Here is a 22,535-nt window from a genome sequence, read left to right on the forward strand (position 1 = left end):
TCATATATGCTATTGACTTCTACCCAGGGGTGAAATCCAGCAGGTTCTGACATGTTCTGGAGAACCGGTAGCAGAAATTTTGAGCAGTTCGGAGAACGGGCAAATACCATCTCTGGCTGGCCCCAGATGCGGTGGGAATGGAGATTTTGTAATATCCTTCTTCCAGGAGTGGGGAGGGAATGGGGATTTTGCAGTATCCTTCCCCTGGAGTGGGGTGGGAATGGAGATTTTGCAGTATCCTTCCCCCAGGAGTGGGGAGGGAATGGGGATTTTGCAGTATCCTTCCCCCCCAGGAGTGGGGAGGGAATGGGGATTTTGCAGTATCCTTCCCCCAGGAGTGGGGAGGGAATGGGGATTTTGCAGTATCCTTCCCCTGGAGTGGGGAAGGAATGGAGATTTTGCAATATCCTTCCCTGCCACCAAGCTACGCCCACCACGTTACTCAAAGTTTATAACTACCACACCAGTGGTGAAATCCAAATTTTTTTACTACCGGTTCTGTGGGCTTGGCTTGGTGGGCATGGCAGGGGAAGGATACTGCAAAATCTCCATTCCCACCCCACTCCAGGGGAAGGATACTGCAAAATCCCCATTCCCTCCCCACTCTGGGGCCAGCCATAGGTGGTATTTGCCAGTTCTCCAAACTGCTCAAAATTTCCGCTACCGGTTCTCCAGAACCTGTCAGAACTGCTGGATTTCACCCCTGTACCCCTGTACCACACCACCCCTGCAGTCACACAATCACATTCTGGGCACTGAGCAACCAGCTCACATTTACAACAGGTTGCAGTATCCTGTGATCACATGATCACACTTCATTTTTTAATATTTTTTGCCTTTTTTTCTGGCCAAAAAAAAAAGTTCATTGAATAAACTGGCTTCAGAGTTATGACCATGTGCTTTGCTTAGCAACCATGGTAAACCAAAATTCTGAGTTCGGTTGTGGTCGTAAGTCAAGGACTACTTATAAACCCACCCAGCTCCTTCATTCTTTCTTCACAGGGCTTACTTTGGTTCCCTGTTACCTGCAATGCCCTTCTCTGGAACTATTCTATAGTAGTCACTCTAACTTTTCTTAAAGAGCAGTGGCCAGAAATAGATACGGTATCTGTCCACAATAGAATAAAGCCATACAATTGCTTCCCTTTGAAAATTATACTTCTGCTAACAAAAGGGCATGTTTACAATTAATATCAAGTTGAGTTCAAAGCCTGGTGACTTCATGGACACAACCAGACAGTTTTCTTGACAGAACAAAAACGTATTGCCATTGCCTTATTCTGGTGTGTGTTTTTGACTTCCCAATCTAGCCCACAGCCTTTGAAATCCCTGGTGGTCTACCATCTATGTACTAATTAGGCCTGACCTGCTTAGCTATGCTAAAGAAATCAGCAATACTTGCAATCAGGGCAAAAGGCAATGATGCTTTATTTTAAATTCCAGAACTGGAAAAAACGTAGCACATCTCTCTCTCCCCCTCCCATCTCTCTCTCCTACAAAGTGCTGATACAAAGTGTTGTAGGAAGAAATATCTTTCTGGGTTCAGCTCCAAGTGGGGAAAAAGACACTGGAAACATGGAGACTGCTTGGAAAAATGGTTTAATGATGGACAGGATCACATGGCTTCAGTTCCTGAACAGAAAAAGGGGCGAGACCCAGTGAGTCCCCGGGTTTTATGCTCTCTCTGGCTTCGAACTTCCTGGGGCCCCGAAAGAGTATCCTGATTGGTTGTCAGACTCCCAAGAGGTGGGGGTCTTAGCTAGCCTTGCTGGCTGATATAATCTTCCCAGGAGCCATGTGGTGAGTTTCTGTCCTAGATGGGTCCTATTGTGTTGCAGATTATGGCCCATTAACAAAGGTGTGTGGGGGGGGGGCAGGCAGGAAGCTGCTTGTCTTTTAAAACATGTTTCTCCATTTCTCATCCAGGGAAATATAATATTCTGCCTTTTTAATATTTCCCAAAATATTTCATTCTTCTAGGAAAGGGGTGGGTGCTAACTTCCTACAGTGCTACAAAGTTTTGATATAAACTTTTAATACATGTCCTTCTTCAATGAATTCAACAAGGCAATACAAATGAAATTATAGAAACTATGGTAGGAGGAATATCTTGATGAAGTGTAGTGGGGAAGTTGGCAGAGAAAATCACAAGTTGTGGTCATGTCATGCTTAACAATCACAGGGGGAAAATGTAAAATTGGGTGTGGTCATGTGATGCCACATTACTTACCAATGATTTTTACACTTACAATTGTGGAATATGTCAAGGACTATCGGTATTGAAATGATTGTTTACAGAGGGAGATGGGAGTCAAGGAATATGAAATATAAATAACTAAAAATAAACAGCTTGTCAGGGTTCCAAGTAACACCCCCAACAAAAGAAGACTCCGAGGCTAGAAGTTCCTCAAAGTTCCATTTTATTAGAGAGGTCATATTAGCACATCTGGGAAAACCTGAATCTGAAAGCTTCCAGGTTTTCCCCACCCAAATGAAAATCCAAGTCCCTTCTCCTGCATCCACATGTCCATCACATGGTCCAATCAATGCACCATCCCTACTGGAGATGCCTCCCAGTCACGCCACTCCAGGTGCAGGCAGAGTGTTCTTGACTGTCAGAGAAAGGAATGTTATTATGGCTAAATATCTCTGCCACTCCATGCAATCCCCCCTCCCAGTTTTCCACTAAGTGTGGCAGCCCAAAAATCCAAAGAAAAAGATGGCCTCCAGGGCTGACACAGCTATTAAAAATAATGCAAAGCTCATAGTGCTTGCTGTGATATAGACACTTAACAAGTCTTGAATAGTGTACATAGAAAATTTTTTAAACAAAATATGCGTGAGGTCAGGTCAATCCCACTTTAGTGGGGAAATTCCAGATGAAATCAAATCAAACAAAGCAAGTCTTTCTTCTGGTCATAGACTGGCATCGGAAAACTTCAGTAATGAAGATGATTTATTGGAATGACCATGGGAAAGCAGAGAGGGAAATTCAAGGGTAACAGAATAAGAGGATAGAAAATAAGGAAGTAGCCTCGTCTTTTTCTAAAATATTGGCTAGTCCAGTGGTGGGTTGCTACCGGTTCTCCCCAGTTCTTGCGAACCGGTAGTGGAAATTTTGAGTAGTTCGGAGAACCAGTAAATACCACCTCTGCCTGGCCCCGCCCCCAATCTATTTGCTGCCTCCCAGTCTCCCAGCTGATCGGCTAGAAGAAAAAAATCAGGGCTCACTTGACAAAGAAGAGGAAAAAAAAAAACAAGACACCATCGCTTTAAATTGAGAAGCCAAGAAGCAGCTGCTGGAAGGAGGTTTTTACTTGCAGAAGTGAAGTAACATTCAGCAGTTCACTTCTGGGTCAGCTGAACAACAAACTGGATAAGAGGAGAGATTCTTATATGGTTCTATGTTTTTGAAGTTTTGGGTTTGTGCAACATGGGCTTTGTGTTTCTAAAAAGGTTTGGCCCATTTCCATTGTGAAATATCCTGTCTTGAATGAGTTTTCTGCCTGCTTGTAAATGGAGCCGAACTTCCGGCTTCCACCTTCTATTATCTCTAAGCACCGGTAGCTGTTTTCTTCTTACAAAGTTTCCTTTATGCAGCTGGCAGGAATGTGGAATGAGTATCAGGCAGGTTCCTTGTTAGCAGCTTGATTTTTCCTTGCTTTTCTGGAAGCCTTTTCTTATGAGTAATATTTTATTTGGGGAAATGAAGAGGGGGGAGTTTGATTCCTTCCAAGAGCAGGTTAGTGGGGTGGGGAAGGAATGGTGATTTTGAAGTAACCTTCCCCTGGAGTGGGGAGGGAATGGTGATTTTGCAGTATCCTTCCCCTGTCACGCCCACCAAGCCACGCCCAGAGAACCGGTAAAAAAAAATTTTGAAACCCACCACTGGGCTAGTCATTAATAAAAGAGGAGGAAAGGGGGAAAGGCTTTTCTTCTTAAAGTCAGAGTCACATGAAATATAATAACAGGCAAACACAGGAATATAAATATTTCATTAACAGTTTCCAAGCCCAGACAAGTCAGGCAGGTGCTGCCCCTTGCAATATGTATACAACTAAAATATTTTAACCTGTAATATCACACTTGAGAATACTTCAAGAGAAAAAAAGCAGCTACAGATGATCTCAACCTCAAACACATATCTATTCCATGTAGCTTTTTTCAACTGGTCTAGGAAATACTGTGATCAGTTCAGTTACTGTTCCTATTGCAATCCAAACATGGAAATGCAAGTTGAATGGAATACTATTTTTTAAAACAGGGATTAGAAAAAGAGAGGTGATTTTACAGTGAGACTCCAGCTAGCACAATCTGCCTGCTAAAACCTGCTGCGGCTTTCTAGACTTTCAAGTAGAGGCATCCTCCATCCATCACCTCCTACCTATTAACGTGGAAACTCAGGGGTTAAATCCTAGACAATCTATCAATAGGCACATGCTCTGCCACTGTGATGCAGCTCTTTCAGCTGCAGGATAGTACTGGAGGACAGGCAGTCTGCTGCAGCAGCCAATGCACAAGGAAGTTACCAAGAGAGTGTCTAGAATGAATAGCTTCAGTGTATGGCATGCTGGACTCTAATAATGGGAATAAAACTGAATTTTTTATGAATAGAATAGAATAGAATAGAATAGAATAGAATAGAATAGAATAGAATAGAATAGAATAGAATCCCAAGAGTGATTAGACACACAAGAAATTTGTCTTTGGTGCAGAAGCTCTCAGTGTACATGCAAAACAACCGAGTAATAATATTTTTTTACTTATTTCCTGTCTGTGTCCTGCTCTGTTTCTTCCAGAAATTCCCCCTAGCATACTGGGATTTGTATTACTGGGCTCATACCGTAGAATAACAAATCTATGTATCGAGGATCTAATTAGAGGTTGGTTCTCCCAGTTTGTTCTTTTTAATAGACAGGAAGATAAAAAAAAGGAAAATATAGGATTGAAGCTAAATTGGGGAGCAGATTATTTCAGAGATTCCCAAATGGTGGATTGGGCTCCACTTCTGTACACCATCTGCAGTTTCTTAACAACTTCTGATGTTAAGAATAAACCTAAAATCTTGAAACAGTCTTGAAGGACAGAATACCCTGATGACTAAGATGTATGATAAGTGGTACTTTTAAATTTAGTTTTAAGTGTAGAATGTCATAAATTCATTTTCTGTTCTCTTTCAAAAAAATTACATGCAAGTAAAAAAAAAATTGGGAACTTGTAAGGAGCTTCAGATTTATCTCAATCCTACCTAGCACAAAGCAATAAGATAAGAAAATTAGGCATTTTCTTGGGAACTGAATCTCTGATCCAAGGAGGCAAGTTGAGAGAATGGCAGAAGTCAAGTGAAATTCTAAACCCAGATTCTATGCTCACACAAGGAAGACTTACTCTGTTCTTTTGATAATACGGTAGACATCCAAAACTACCTTTCCTTAATTTGTGTGGGGATTACAAAGTCCAGAGTTTCTTCATTCCCCAGACTGACATCTATGATTACATATTTTTTTTTCTCAGCTGTGATAAATATTGAATTCTGCAGTATATTGTAATTGTTTTCAGTTGGTATCATCCGTTGTTCTTTAGAATCAAATTGGAGGTCTCACCATCTGACCTTAATATAGAGACACAGAATAGCCTTGTTTCAATTAAAAAAAAAACCCTTTCCCAGTGTAGTGACCTCTAGATGTCTCCATGTGCTGTCACTGCCACCCAATGGGGCCATACTGGGATCAGTTTTAGAACCCATTTCATCAAGTCAACGAAGATCATGAAATCGTATCATAATGCTTCAGTAAGGTACCACATGCCTCTTGTTGCTGAAATTTATACAGCTGCCCCTTTGGGAATATCTCTTACTGAAGAGTTAACAGCTAACAATAGATACTAGAAAAACATCTATTGGGAGCATGAAGAGAGGGTATTTCCTTTAGGCGAACAGCACACATACAATCCTATTCTATGTATACTGAGTTCAAAGAGATTTACTGCTACATAAATATGCATAGGATTCTAGTCTTAAAATGAGAAGGAAAGGCATTTTTGTTAAGGCAGTTCTGAGAATCATCAGGCATTGCAATAAACTACACAGCATGTCTGTAACATTCCGAATCAGAAACCATTCACTGAATTTAAATCTGTAAAACCACTGATAAAGACATATAGCACATTTCCAATTATGATAGCTATTTCATACAGCATTTCTAACAATTATAACTGTTTCAGGCACTGATTTTTAAGCTCTGTCATGTGGATTCTTGTGGTATTTCAAAAGCAGGAGTCAGAAGGTGGAGAGACATATGGGATTCCTGCAATTGCGGCTTAATAAATAATACTAAAACTGTGGGGAGAGGAATGGGGCATATGCATTTAATAACATTTGATACTTGGTTGTTGTTCTGCCAAACTCAAGAGCAGTTGAATATTTATTTTTTAGTTCTATTTTAGCATGGAGGTTTGGGGTAAGTTATATTTAATAAAATAATCCTGTATGGTTTTCACTCATACAAAATGCCTTCCTATTTTTCATCCTTGATGGTCTCTGAATTTGGTTGTTTTCTTGAAGACATTTCATTACTCAAACTAGATAACATCACCAGTACTAGTAATGTTACCTCGTTTGGGTATTGAAACATCTGCAAGAAAACAATCAAGCTCAAAGAGCACCCAGGACCCCTCATTTCAACCCTGAGCTACAAATATTCTCCTTTATTGTTTTTCATTCTTTGCCATTCAAAACAACCTCAATTCATAATTCCCATTAAAAGAATTGGGATGTCAAAGTCTGAATTAAGACATAGAATAGATACATGCAGCTGCAATTGTGCCCATCCTTTCTCAATAAATTCAATAATAGTGATATATATATATATAAGAACATGACAATGTTTTATAGATGACATTTACCACCTGCTAGGTTAGCTAAAATGTTTAAAAATATGTCTAGCAAATGTTGGAAATGTAATCAAAAGATGGGCACATTTTATCATATGTGGTGGACTTTTTATTATTATTATTATTAATTTAATTTGTATACCGCCCTTCTCCCAGAAGGGACTCAGGGCGGTGAACAGCCAAAATTAAAAAACATACAAATGCAAAAGTTAAGATAATTAAAAGAATTAAATCATTGGCTACCCAAATTTAAAACCCCAAATCCATAAAATTTAAAATCCCAATTAAAAAACCATTTAGGCTAGACTTGTGATAAAACAAAAAAAAAATTGGGGCAAAAACACATAGATGGCTAGAAAAGATAATAGGGAAACATGTAGATGTTAAACCTGAAGTTATTAGAAAGATGGAGAAACCCCGCAAGAGGAAAAGATAATTAAGAAGATACTAGACTGTGCATAAATGGACAGACTTACATTGAAAATTAAGCAGAAAGAAGACACAGAATATTATCAAACTTGGAACTTATTTTACCAGTGGTTGAAAAAAAAAAAGGGGGTGGAGAATAAGAATGGCATTTGTATTGTTAAGCAAATTAAATTCCTAGACAACACAATCTTTATCAAGCACTAAGAAATGTAATTTATAGAAAATTAATGAAGTTTATTTTTTAAAAAATAATGTGACAATATCATTTGATCTAATCCTTTGAATATGAAAGCAAATGCTTAGATGGAACATAAGAGCAGATGCTATTCTAAGAACAGTTAGCCTCACCCTATAAACTTAGTAGACATGCATAGAAAAACAATGTCTTTTGTTCCTCTATGAATAATAGTATTTATGTAACCATGAATAACAGAGAATTTCTCATATGTTATTGCAGAACTCACACGTATAACCACAAGGTTATAATACAGGAATTGTTATTGCTATGTAACAGATGGGAAGTTGTGGTAAGAAAAGAATGAATTGCCTAAAGCTATCTAGCAAGTCTGTTATTCCTTCTGATAACATGCTGTTTGTAATTCAGTCTCTGTCTGAACTAATATATTAGGTCAGTTCTCAAAAAAGCTTTCCACTTAACCCAGTCACATTGGCTGCTAAATACAGTTAAGTTTTTAGAAGAGAATTTCATTAAAGTTCTTACAGATGGTGTGTGGAGGTCCTATACTTATTTAATCATAAGGTTGCCAAGGAGTGTGTGGGAAAATGACTGTCTTGTCTTTCACTCTACAATAACCTAGTATTCTGCAGCCTTCCTGGTTTCCCAGGCTTGTTGAAATCCAAAGGGAAGTCAAACCCTTTGAGAGAATTCCCATCGGGGCTTCTCAGACTGGGAACTGTAGGCAGGAGCATTATAGAAAAATGCGCAGCCAGAAAACATCACCAACAGCTGCAGATTCTGCATCTCCAACCATCAAGCCAGTTCAAAATTTTAGCACAGAGAATTTTGAAATGCACTATCAAACAACTTCTGCAAAGGTAGGAAAACGGAAGCTCTGTTTGGGGAAAGAACATTTTCAGACATGATTGCTAGGCAGATTCAGCACAATGCAAGCACTGTTGTCCTTGTTTAGCAACCTCAGATGAGATCAGCAACGTAGCTGTTACGCAAAACAGTTGCTAAGTGAAACATCATGATGACCTTATTTCAGTTTGCAGATCTGTGAAAGTCATAAATGGAAGGATGGTCACAAAATTACTTTTTCATTACTATCTAACTGCCAGCAGCTGATAAAGGAGGCAGTCATTAAATGAGTACTACAGGTATTGGGGCATAACCTGTGTTTTAAATTGAGGCTTAATTTCTCTTAAAGTTTTCTTGGGAATGTTTTATGCAAATTATCTTGCAAGGCCAGGGGCTAAACACGAGCCTTTCTGCATGTAAAGCAAATACTTTATTACTGACCTATAGCTCCTCCTATGCCATTTAACCTGGTAATAAGAATCTGAAAGTGCCTGAATTACAGGTAAAGGGTAGTTTCTTTACTTTTTCAGTAATTGCTCCCTCAACAATTCTTTTCAAAAGCTCAGGAGTGGAAGATTTAGTAACCTTGGAACAAATCAGCCAGCAGAAGTTGCCTTCTAGATGCTGCTGAACCCACACTCCCAGAGTGTGGTTCAGAGCATCAACAGTTAGTGGTTGAGGAATTCTGGGAATTGTCATTCATCAACTGGGCAGACTGAGGTTCCCATCCCTAGGAAGTTGTATACAATTGTATGGGATGGAGGCAGTGGTGGGATTCAGCCAGTTTGCACCACTTCGGGAGAACCGGTTGTTAACTTTCTGAGCAGTTTGGCAAACTGGTTGTTGGAAGAAATCATTAGGGCAGAGAACCGGTTGTTAAATTACTTGAATCCCACCACTGATGGAGGACATTTCTGCACATGGTCCTCAGCTCTGGACAATCTATTGCCATCATCTGTTCTGCAGCTCAGCCATTCTTTCTGGTTCAGACCTGGTGCATTCAGAAAGTACACCAGGTGATTAGGAATACTGCATGTCTACGGGGCTCAGGACAGGCTCATTTCCCTAATGATGAGAGGGTTTGAGACTTGTCTGTTTCATCCTCAGCCTCTCCCATCTTTCTATAGCAGGTCAATCAGAGTGTTTTGGAGATCTGTAAATGCAGCTAAGAGGAAGTATCTTGGTGGTTTTGTATCTCCCCTTCTGCGCTTGGGGGGGAGGGGGGAATCACCAGTAAAATGGACAGAGACAGGACTAAAATGTGGGGAGTGATTGAATAGTGTTCTTTATGCTTTCCTATTGCTTAGCTGGAGGAGCAATGAAGATATTATCAACACCACGATCAACACAAAACCATAAGGTAGCTATTTCCAATCTTCTATGGAGGTTGAGGATATGTCAGCCTTAGAAGGTAGACCAGACTAAAAACCAAACACAGTGCATATCTAAAGCTATTTTTATTAGAAGCAGTTACTGTAACTAAATGTTGCAAGTCTGAATATGCTTCCCTTCTCCCTCTTTTATCTTCATGAGAATTAAGAGGGGAGTGGGGCTGTCTGAGACATTCCCATAGACCACTTTCCCAGCCTGGGCTCAACTTTCCTTTATCTGATTGTTGCCTTGTTAGCAGATCTTCCCTCCATCCTTCAGGGCCATCCTTTGACCCACTCCAGGAAGTGAGACAAGAAGCTCGGGGCACCAAATGGCTGCCCATATTTACCTATAAAGATAAATGCAAGCGGACCCTCCTGTTCCGAGGTCAGACAGGTCAACCTGGAAATCAAGCCCAGATGGGCTGCGAAATTCTGGCCCAACTTCTTGAAGGAGTGACCCTGAGGACACAGATAAACCTCCAAGAGCTTGAAGGACCCTCTAAAAAAAGCCTGCAAACGACCAGCTGTCTGCAAGGAGTATAAATCCTTCTATTCCCCACCATCCAGTCAGAGCTGAAGAAGCTTCTTGGATGAGAAGCGAAACGTCTTCGAAGAAAAACGAGAAAGTCCAAGTTGCCTCCTGAAAAAGCACCTTTGGGACTTCCTGAGGGAGTACGGATTTAGCCGGGAGAGCGGTGGGTCTTTAAGGATTCCAAGGAGAAGGCCGTCCCGTCAGCCTCAAGGGGGAATATTGGGGTGTCATCCAAGTGCAACATCCACGCGCGTCCCCGACCGGCATCGACAAAGGCGGCTTCCAAGCCAATTTCCTTCGCCGCTTTCCGGCAGCCGCCTGCCCACAGACACACCGCCCCACGTCTGTATTTGCCGACGTCTCGGCTTGGGTCACGGCTACGTCATACATTTACTCCAACTCAACTCTCCCAGTCACCTCCAGCCGGAGGTGGGAGGGGAGGAGGAGGAGGAGGAGGAGGAGGCGAAGGATAACGGAGGAAGGAGGGAGAGGTTTCTCTCTGCTCCCCCTCCCCCTTTCTTAAAAGCTGCTTCCGGTTCTGCTGCTGCCATCTTCTCTCTCTCTCTCTCTCTCTCTTTGAGGCGGTTGAGGATTTACAAATGAAATAAAGGCGGGCAGCCGAGGGAGGCGGGGGCAAAGGAAGAGGAGGGGAGCGGGAGAAGCCCTCGCTGACGCGCCAGCGCTGGGTGCCGCGGGGCCGGCCGTCAGGAGGAAGAAGCGCTCGGGCTTTCGTTCTGGAGCGCCGGATCCTTCTTACGTCGGAGAGGCGCTGAGACGACTGCGGGGCGCGAGTCAAAAATTAAAAATAAAAGTGGGGGGGGGGAGAGGCGGCGTCTGGGCCGCGGGCGGGCGGGCGTGGACCTTCGCTGGCTGAGCTCACTTCTCTCGCAACCCCTCCAAGTTATAATCCCTCCTGCCCGTTTCTGGGCTGCGGGTCGGGAAGAAGCCGGGGCAGCGGCGGCGTTAGAAGACATCTCCAACGCCCCCCCACCCCCACCCCCGGTGTCCTCGCCTGCAACGTTGTTTTCTGGAGGCGTTTCCCTCGCTTTCCTTCCTTCCCGGGCTCGCTTCGCACAAAGCCAGCGTCTGGGTTCCGCTCTCCCGGCTGCCCCCGCCCCACCGCCTCCCCTCCCTCTCCTGCCTTCCTTCTTCTCCTTCTTCTCCTTCTTCTTTTTTTGGCTTCTTTTCACGCGATGGGCCAGAGAAGCTCCCGGAACGACCCGCGGGCCGGCGCCTAGAACTCCGGCCGCATTGCCTCTCCTGCTGCCGACTGCGTCTTTCCTGCCTTTAGCCGAGATTCATTCTTCTCCGGCTTTGAAGCCCGGCTCTGAAGCGCGGTCTGCACCGGACTCGGCAGGAAGAAAGGAGAGAGAGAGAGAGAGGCGAAAAGCCGCCCTCCATCTGGGCTCTTGTGTTCCTGCTTCCAGGAGCCGGGAAGAAGGAAAGGTAAGCCGGGATGGGCGGGGGGGGGAGGGGAGCGGGCGACGATGCCGTTTTATCCGGAGGGAGGAAGCGGGGCCGCCGCCTTCCGCGGGTCGGTTTGCTCGGTTGTGGAATGCGCTCGGACGAAGCCGGGCTGCGCCTGACTGAGCGATCTTTGTTAATAGAGCGTTTGGAGAGAAAGGGAGGAGAAGGAAAAGGAGACCCGAGGCGAAACTCGAACCGCCAAAGGGTTTTTTTTTTTGGAGGGCTGCTGGGTGGGTGACTGTCCTCCAGCGTTGAAACATCTCGTTCTTTTAAGGGTAAGCGAGCGAATCTCTCCCCCCCGGGGCATCGACCGGTTAAACCTCAAAGGGCTTTTTGAAAAGGCGGCCGGGGGAAGGAGGGAGGAAGGGAGAGAGAGAGACTATCGTTTTAACCCGTTTTGACTGTTGTTGTCATTGTTGCTCAGCGCCGGGCTTTTGTCTGGCGGGGGTTCCGTCTGAAAGAATGCAGCCCATCCAGGAGAATTGCCGGCGGTCGCTCGATCTCTCAAGTCGGCGGTGACTTGATTCCGGTCCACTTTCTTTTGTTATGATTCGGCGGCGGACTTCGGTGCGGGATGCCGTGTGTAGCGCGGTCCCGCCATATATATATATGAGCGATTTTGTCTTGGGGAGGAGGAGGGTGGGCGTTTGGTTTGGTAGCGGCGTCTAAAATAGGAAACGGGCATCAAATTCGTCTTGCTCGTGTTTTTCTGGAAAAGACTTTCCCCGTGGGAGTTTGGATTCAAACGTTCGTTTTCGCTGGGACTTTGGAGAAGGGAAGCCGTATTGCTCTCTATATTTATAGAATAGAATAGAATAGAATTTTTTATTGGCCAAGTGTGATGTAGTCCTAGGATCACCTGGGAGCACGCCTCGCCCCCCCCCCGACTTCCTTGCCTCTTAACCTGGTCACGCCTTAAACCGCTGGGAAGATTAAATCTGGTAGGAAAGTGGGGAGGAAGGTTGCTTTCCATGAAGCCATAAAAACTGGGCGAGCGCAGCCTTTGAACTTCTGCTGCTTTGTGTCTGAAGCTCGCCGGTGTCTCGTTCATTCCGTACGACACCGAGGCGGTTTCTTGAGCCACGCAGGTTGGCCAATGCTCCTCCAAAGACTTGGGGGTGGGGGGAGAGGAAGGCGAGCGGGGTGTGTAGAGAAATGGCAAAGAATGTTAAGGTGGGAGCTCCGCTGTTTCTTTGGCAGCTTCCAGAGTGGAGGGGAAGCTGGCGGGTCCGGCTGAGCTGGGAACAGTGCCTACGTTGGAGCGCTCTGAATCGTCTCTTGTCAGGTCTAGCGATTTGATTTTCCTGGCGCTTTCATTGAGGCTTTCATATTGGCTCCTCTTTTCCTCCTCCCCACCCCCCTTTGTTTAGGAGACCTGCCGAGTTTGTTCCTTCGAAGCTTCCTGCTTCTAAAGTGTGGCTTCTCTTTATTAAGGATATGCAACCTGAGGGTCTCTTGCCAGAGGCTACTACACTAGTTGGGAGTGATGCGGTTGCCTGTAAATCCCTTATCCATACAGAGATGAAACAACGTGCAGCACTTGTGTGTGTGTGTGTTCCTTGCACTACTTTACAAGGCTGTTGTAAATACCACTTGACATAATATATATATGGAATAGGCATACAAAAACTTGTAAGTTTTTTTTTAATTTCACATCTAACACTTTTGTAAGTAACTTAAAAGTGGAGAACATACCTAAAGTTCCTTCCTTCTCCTACTTTCTCAAATCTTTGCAATGTATTGGATAATTTTTTATCCAATACATTTTATCCAAAAAAAAAAAGTTTTTATCCCAGAGCTATAATTGCACTCAACAATGAACTAAAGGGCCACCATCAGTGAGCTGTTGGAAGCATTACTTGGTCTGTTGTGTGGATGTTTGGGTGGTTTAGGGGTGGGAATTGTGGTGGGTGGGAGTGTGTTTGGGGATTGTTATGTGGGTTGGACCTGGTCTTTGGGTGTTAAGTGAATTTCGTTGTATGGGTATACTGTGTATACCCGTACAATGACAAAGTTATTATATTATTATTAACTAATAGTAGATTAGTTAAAAATACATGTAGACTTACATGAGTGGCTGGTTATTCTTTTTCTCAAGTTAACTTTTACTGCCCTCCAGAAAAGTTACCTGGGAGAGTTAGGAATGCCCTAGGATGACATGATAGGTGAGCTGCAATTGTAGGGAGAACTGCCCAAAAGTTGAAAAGAGGCATATAGTAGAAACCCTCCATTCATGTAAGTTTGGATTGAAACAAATATTTACTGTAATAGATGCATCCTTATCTGCTTACATGTACATGTTTTAGTGCCAAAAGAAGGAATCTCTTGATGCACCTTTGGTCTGATCAAGCTGTGCTTACAAAATAATACTTCTTATAAAACTGGAGGATTCTGTTTAGATATATGACATGTATCTATGTAAAGTTGTGTATGTGCCTTTGAGTCGGTAGTGACTCCTGGTGACCATCTGGACTAGTCCCTGCAGTTTTCTTGACAAGATTTCAGAAGTAGTTTGCTACTGTCTTCTTTCCAGGGCTGAGAGAAAGTGACTGGCTTAAATCTCTGGTTGTCTTCATACTAAAGCCTACTAGAACTCAGCTTTCAGCTTCTAGCCTGGTGCCTTAACCATTACACTAAACTGATACCCATTGGTTTATCTATTGTCCATGAAGTTATTTATTTGTTTGTTTGTTTCATCCATTCCCAAAGGTTCTAGGTGGTGACTCCTCAATGGACCTCTTGTCTTATATTACAGCCTCCTATCACTAGCTATTGTTTATGTTTATGAAAATTATTGTCATAATGGTGTCTAGAAAGCACCAAATTTGATATTGCATAGTAAATTGCACAAGCAGATTGTGCATTGGCTGAAGTTGGGCATTAGCCTGTCTTGAACATATGGTATGGGTCTTCTATTTCTGATACAAAATCACCTTTTCCCATCCAATATTTGAAAAATGATAATGAAGATGGTCTGAGTTCACATACTATAAATGTCATCTGTTTGATTAAAGAGCAGCACATGTTGTAAAGAGGAAGTTAAATGGCAAGGCATGGTCCTTAACTACAAAAAGTCTTCAAGCAAAACAAAGTCCAGTTGCCTTTTGAAAAAGCACCTTTGGGACTACCATGATCTGGATGGCTGAGAATCTCAATAGACATTTATTCACAATAGTAGTAGTTAAAAATAGAGTGATGCTAATATTTACTTTGGAGTATCAAGATTGATTTCAAGCATTGGTTTAATTGGATGCCTCAATTTGGAGATACATGAAGAAATGACGGTCACTAAAACAAATTGATTTGCTTGTCTATTAGATTTGAACATTTGAATTGAATTTCTGCACCAACCTCAGGATTTCTTTCCCAAAAGTCCATGGTAATATGTCAATGAAGATTCTCAGTCATCCAGGTAAGTGGAGTCTTGGCAACTGGATTTCTTTTCTTCTTGGTTCAAAATATTTTGCTGCTTCTCTAAGTAGCTTCTTCAATATAAGCATTTTAATTGTTGTTTATTCACCTATATTCCATTACTATACTTGATTCATTTGTATTATCATCTTTTAAAGTATAAATAACAATAACATGGAAAATATTAAAAACATGCCAATGAGAAAATTGCATGCACACTGAATAAAATAATAGATCTTTCTTGCTGTTTTTTCCCCAGCAGTTGTAATAAGGAATAACATTATCCTCAATTATTCATTATTTGACATTCAGCCAGTGGTATCTTGAGATTCCCATATTAAGGGAAGAGAACATCAGTAATTGCTGTAGTTTCAAGGATTGGTAGGATTCTAAAAAGAGACAAAACTATTACCAATATTAAACCAACAAGGCAGCTGTTAATTTTCCAGATACTTTCTTGGAACAGTCCATGCAAGAGCTCACTTTCAACTCTGGGGAAGAGACTCTGAGGAAGAGACTAGTATTGCATAAGTGGTCTAAATACAAAAGTTTATCTAGATCAATTTTCACAAATTCTTGCCAACTTCTAAGCATGTAACTCCTAGAAATTCCAACCCGCATTCCTTTAGACCAGATTAGCAGGGAATTCTAAGGCAGGGGTCTCGCCATATCTAAAAAATGCCAGATTAGAAAAATTTGATTTAGAACAGATCCCAAACTGGCTGGAGTTACTTGTTTTTAATTGTTCCTCTGTTTCAAATGCTTTTGAAGAAATTTATGGTAAGCATCATCTTCAGAGAAAAGGCCAATCTGTTGTTCAATTGATAAGGTAAAGGTTCCCCCGCCCATATGTGCTAGTCATTTCTGGTTCTAGGAGGCGGTGCTCATCTCTGTCTGAAGGCATCTCTGTGGTCATGTGGCCGGCATGACTAAATGGCGAAGGCGCTGTTACCTTCCCACCAAAGTGGTCCCTATTTTTCTACTTGCATTTTTTACGTGCTTTCGAACTGCTAGGTTGGCAGAAGCTGGGACAAGTAACGGGAGCTCACTCCATTACACGGTGCTGGGGATTCGAACCACTGAACTGCCGACTTTCTGATCAACAAGCTTAGTGTCTTAGCCACTGAGCCACTGTGTCTCTTTAGACACCCTAAATTACTGCTCTGATTAAGCCATAGCACTATCTGGCTTCTTTCTGTATAATTTAAAGATCTATTCTTCTAGTAAGGGAAAGTAATGGAAGATGAATATTTGCAATATGATTTATCTGCAGTAAAATGATTAACCTTTTCTGCTTTTAATACTTCAATGATAAGTACATTGACTATTGTTTGGAATTCTTTCTGTATTTGCCTAACTTGACAAGTGAAAAAAACAGTTTGATCAGTGGAGGTACCCAGAATAATGTTATAACTTTTGGTCTAGAATTGCAGACATTTATTGTTCTTTACATTTCTCATGTGAATGCTCTTTGAAAACACTACAGTAATACAGTATGCTGCAAACTATTTGCTTTTGGTGCCATTGTTGAAAAGCAAACGCTGCATTATTCTGACTCAGAAACAACTGAAAATCAGATGATCACTGGAAAGTCCATTCTGATTTTTCATAGATGAATTCTGGAATTCCCTTCCTCAAAAGAGAGTTTTATATGATCTAGAAGTGCTCATTTACAGCAATCAATTATATGCTTTAATTCACCTGTATGTATCATTCAGCTCTGGGTGGATTTCATCCATGAATCCATAATCTTGTGAATATAGAGGAAAAGATGCAGAGAAAGATGCAAACATTTACTGTATCTGAATTAGAAACATTGGAAGCTAATATTAACTTGTTTTAAGTATCTGCAGTACAGAAGAGCCAGCGCTGAAGAGCCAGCGCTGTCCGAAGACGTCTCCGTGGTCATGTGGCTGGCATGACTAAAAGCCAAAGGCACACGGAAGACTGTTACCTTCCCACCAAAGGTGGTCCCTATTTTTCTACTTGCATTTTTAACGTGCTTTCAAACTGCTAGGTTGGCAGAAGCTGGGACAAGTAATGGGAGCTCACCCCATTATGCGGCACCTTCATTTCCAGCTTGATACCATTGATGGTAGAATACATTTGACTGAGTCAACATGCAAGTTGTTTTGCATTGCTCTAACAGAAGTCTGATAATATTTAACCAAAAGATGATTTGTTGATCAGTTCTTTTGCCTTTCATGCATTCTTCTTTATTCTAACTTTACCTTGTTATTTGAGATATCTGAGCCAGAACAGCCTTCTGAGGCATGTGAGGTGACATGAAATTATATTCTCTGTTAGCTTCTATGCTGATTCCTGGGCTTCCCCATTAGCAGAAATCTCATTGTTGAAACTCTGACTGTGCAGCTTCCTTTGCTTCAATGAAGCTGGTGTTTAAGAGCTTCCTACTTTTGTATATCTTCATAAACTTCAGTTTAACCAATAAACTTAAGTTTTTCTTCTGCTCTAATTAATGACCACAAAATTATAAGAAGTATTTTTTTTTAACCATGTATTTGGGTATGGGATGGTGCAGGGGTGGGTTCTACTTACCTTTACTACCTGTTCGCATCGTGCCCGCATGCACAGATCAACTTTGATGACATCCAGGTCATTGGGTGGAGCCTCCCACTGGTTTTACTACTGGTTCTTGTGAACTGGTCCAAACCGGGGGGCAATCCACCACTGGGATGGTAGTGGTGGAGAGTAGTGCTTGATTTAAGCTGCTTGAAATTAATTGAAGTAAATTGAATTTCTGTGGGTATTTTTTTTTTTTAATATGCTTAACTTCTCCCTCAGCCTCTCTTTTAAAACTATTCTTATTAATGGCTGCAATGTTTTTTACCGGCATCACTTGAGGAAACTTGAAAAGCTATCTAAAGATCTATTGTTTCCTCTTCCCTTTCCATTGCAGCTCAGTTTTCAAGCTTGTGCCTTATCTCAGAATTAATTCCTAGTAGACATTACTTCCGCAGTTCAGTTCTTCCGGACTTGTTTTACAAAGCGTGGCAAAAATGCTTTCTTGGTGCTCCTTGATTGAGCTGCTGTTAAAAACTACTCAAGAATGTTATTCAAACCATCTCCTCTTTTGGGGCTCTTTTGTCTCTGGAGGCTCCAAGTCTCTCTCTCTCTCTCTCTCTCTCTCTCTCTCTCTCTCTCTCTCTGTGTGTGTGTGTGTGTGTGTGTGTGTGTGTGTGTGTGTGTGTATACACACACAGAAAGTTTTGACTTTGCAGGCATCCAAACATGCAACTTTGGACTTATTGATGAAGGAGCATTATGAAATATTCCCTCGGCTAAAGTCATCTTTATTAGCAATAGCACTTAGAGTTCTATACTGCTTCACAGTGCTTTGCAGCCCTCTCTAAGTGGTTTACAGAGTCGGCATATTGGCCCCAACAATCTGGGTCCTCGTTTTACCTCAGAAAGGTGGAAGGCTGAGTCAACCTTGAGCTGCTCAGAATCGAACTTCTGGAGTGAGCAGCGAGTTAGCCTGTGGTACTGCATTCTAACCACTGCAGCACCACAGTTCTATTAGGAACAAAACGTCATAAAAACTGAAATCTATATGGCTTTTTGATATTTTTGATTGGCCCTGCTAGATGATGTCGCCCATCCTGTGCCACTAAGACCTCGATTGCCAAGACTGCTGTATTATGGTCAAAGTAAAACTTTGCCTGTGTGCGATACACTGCACTCTGGTGATATATTGTAGATAGAGAACATGCTAATGAAGTATGTTTCTTTCTATGGTGGTTGCTTTCAAAACAATGTTGCTTGTTATTTATACATCTTAGACTGGTTGCTATTGGCTAGTAATTCTGCTGTTTTTATTCAGTCAATTAGATTTGTCCCATCACCAAAAATTGTGGCAGCTGAAATTATGCTCAAAAACAATTAGGCCTTACAGAAATGTTCTCTATTCATTTGTTTCTCACAATGTGGTCATCTTTTAAGATTTGCAGAATCTAAAGCAGTGTTTTCAAACTTGTCAAATTTAAGACGTAGGGACTTCAGCTCCCTGAATTTCTCAGCCAAGTTTCTTTCATAGTATTCTGGATTGCTTTTAAAAAGTAGACCTGGGAAACAGGGAATGCAAAGAAGTAAGAAAGACCATGTTCCTACTTCCTGGAGTTCTGTTTTCAGTTCTCTATGTGTGTTGACTGAATAGCAGATTACTGTAGTACTTCAGTGATCTCATGATGATAGGTGGGCCAAATGAGTTTCCAAGTTTGCTGTGTTTCTAAGGTTTCTGTGTTTCCAAGTTTGCTTGAATTGTAGGGAGGAGGAAGTAGCATGGAGGGGGAATATCTGCTTTTTTCAGTGTACTACTGTTGCTGAGCAGTGAAGGAGTAACTGGTAAATCACTAATCAGTAATCACTGATTTACCAAACAGTTAAGAAACTGAACTATGAATAATAAATCCTGAGCCCAAATTTTGCTTCTGCCTTGAATGTAGGTCATCTTGGATAATGCTTGCTTGCAGAGAAACTGGCCTAAAGATGCCTTTTATTAATGACTTCCTTAGTCTACCATTTTAAATAGCTATGCATACATGATTCCTTTCTAGCACCCCAGATATATTCATTTGAAGGATTGTCTATGATCTTCCATCCTGGTTCCCACAACTATGTTTTCTGGAGCGGATTGAAGGTCTCCTCTAGATTTATCGTGATGGCAAAATTGTCTGTTAGTATTCAGCTTGTTATTTGCAGGACAATTCAAAAGAGAGACCAGTCAATTAATTTAATAAAACACTGCCTTGAAATCACATATGTGAAATAATCTGAATGTATTCAAATTGCTCTTTAAATGTGAAGTGAATGTTTAATTGCTGGTTTAGAAGCTATTTAAGTTAAGAAGGGCCCAGAATATTCCTAATAGAAAGACAAAACATTAAAAAAAATAAGAGATTGTTTGTATTTTGAGTCTGTAGACCATCTGGTCAGGATGATAGAAAAAGGATGGAAGATTTTGTTCTGCTGAAACCGATTTAGATTTTTCAGCTTGCTTGGATTATTTTGTCTGGATGCTGGTTAGTGGTTTTAGACTTAGTTATTTCCATACTCTTTTCACATATGCACTGTGTAAGAAATCTTTTTGGCCTTCAATTTTATGTTTTTCACATTCTGCCCCACATTTGATCTGCTGAAACTAATCTTCTGTGACCTTGCTGCTGTAGTAACAACCTTAGTGTTCTGCATGATACTTTGAAGAAGGAAAAGTTAAGACTGTCTGGATATTCCTACTTATTTTGTTCTTGTTATTGCTTTAACAATAATAATATCTCTGCTAATTATTGGAAATGAAAGAGTTGTGCCTTCCATAAATATATAGTGTTGACTTACCTAATTAAAAACTATCAGTTCATTGTATTTCCTTTAAATAATGATTTTATTCAAGATATTTGTATGTAGAGGTGTTTAACATGCAGCTACCACAGATCCTAAAACTAGAAAATGTCAGGGATTGAATTGGGATTTTTACATCCAAACAGTGCAAGGCCTGGTGTTTAGTTCTTGTTTTTCTGTATTTTTCATAATGGCATTTCTTTATTACCTGAATTTGACATCGTCTTAAATGGGAATTCATTCAGAAACCAGAAACCATTCAGAACAGGTTCTAATATCCATACAACCACATAACTCCATATCAACAAGTTTGAAATACCAAATAATGGAAAAGACAAGAATTGCATTTACCTCTGTTAGAAAGTAAATGTTGGTCTGTAATCTGAACTTTTTCATGCTGTGAACAAATGACACATAGGTATTAATATAGATTTCTCCAAGAGTTCTGAGTGGGATAATTGGGCAGAACTGGCTGTGCTGTAGCTGGTGAGGGATTGAACTGACTCTGACTTCAGATTCAAACTATTTATCTTTCATTGGTGAGACTAAACATTCTGGACTATGTGAGGCACAGAAATTCTTTGCTTTACAAGGATTCTGACTTGATTGCAGAATAGGAGACAAATCATAGAAAGGGAAAGAAAAAACAAATTCAAATTAAAGGATCCAGAATGGAGGGCTATCTAGTCTCTGCTTGAACACATCCAATAAATGAGAATTATCTGGGCAATTTGTTCTTCTGTTGAACTGTTCTTAATATTAAGAAGTATTTTTTCCATGATTCAATCAGAATTTACCTTCCTGTAATTTAGGATTGTTATTCTGTGTCATCACTCTGGGATGAGAAAGGGCAGAAGTCTTGACCTGCTTCAGACAAATTGTCAGGTACATGAAGTGTTATATATTACCCCTTAATCTTGTGTTCTCAAGGCTAAATATACAGTACTAAGATTATTCAGTCTTCATAGAACTTAGTTTCTGGTCCTCTGATCATTGTCATTCCATTTTTCTAACCCTTTCCCCAATTTCTCAATAATCTGCTTAAAATAGGGCTCAGAACTGAATCTAACCGTAACTCATCAAGTGGAACAATTACTTTACAAGGATCTGGAGATTATACTTCAGTTGAGGCAGCATAAGACTGGGACATTTTGGCAGCCACATCCCACTTCTGCTTACTTTCAGTTTTCAGTTAACTGCTCTTCCGAGATCTTTTTCAATCCTCATTATTTTCAGGCAAGCTTTTCCCATCCTATATTTGTGTGTTCAATTTTTTTTTTGTTTCCTAACTTAATAACCTTTGTACATGTTTCTGCTGAATTTCATTGTTATTTGCAGCCCATTTCTCTAATCTTTTACAACCACTGTGAAAGTTCTGACTGTCTTCTAAGGTGTGTGTTCTGCTTTTCCATTGTTACTTGGAAACATGTGGCTTCACTAAACAACTGGTAGACTGCTTATTTCTCCCCCCCCTTTTTTTGGTCTGTCCATTTGTAAAGGTTACTTCTTAACATCCTTTCCAAAACTCAGCTCATTTTGAACTTTTGCTTTCCTGACACCAGATTCACAGTTCTTTACTACTGTTGTGCTCTTCCTTTGTGAACTGATCTTTTTTGATTTCCTTCTTTTTTGTTTTGGTTCTTTTCTAAGCTTTTTGTGTAGCCACATTGTTTTCTTCGGATGTACTCATTTTTCCTGTTATAACTGTTTCCAATTTTTCCTTTACCCCATCCTTTAAGAACTCCCATCCATCTTGAATTCTTTTCCCCTTTAACTTCTTTTATCTTCTATCATCCCTTTGTGTTTATTGAAATTGGAGTTTTAAGTCCAGGATACACCAAATCAAACATATTCATCCCCTCCCCCCCCACACTGGTGAAGGATTTTTTTTTTTTAAACAGTAAAGTTAGAATTGCTCATTTTGCATTGTTGGCCTTTGATCATTTGATCAACCTTGATCATTTTGCATTGTTCGTCTTCCCTAGAGAGGTATGTTTTCTTCTTTGAATCACTTAGAAATATGCATCAAATG

At 41.1% G+C, this 22,535-nt stretch overlaps 1 protein-coding gene across 1 annotated transcript in view; it reads left to right on the top strand.

The window, feature by feature from the left end:
- Nucleotides 1-11,435: 11,435 nt before the first annotated feature.
- The window catches only part of SRC (SRC proto-oncogene, non-receptor tyrosine kinase), a 94,564-nt gene continuing 83,464 nt past the window's right edge, over nucleotides 11,436-22,535 (top strand). The window contains exon 1 of the mRNA XM_070939986.1: nucleotides 11,436-11,713. The gene's annotated coding sequence lies outside the window, so the exon portion shown is untranslated. The remainder of the gene's footprint in view (nucleotides 11,714-22,535) is intronic.

Source organism: Pituophis catenifer, unplaced genomic scaffold, assembly GCF_029215685.1.
Source record: "Pituophis catenifer annectens isolate HBS135680 unplaced genomic scaffold, rPitCat1.0.hap2 SCAF_3, whole genome shotgun sequence".
Lineage (NCBI taxonomy): Eukaryota > Metazoa > Chordata > Lepidosauria > Squamata > Colubridae > Pituophis > Pituophis catenifer.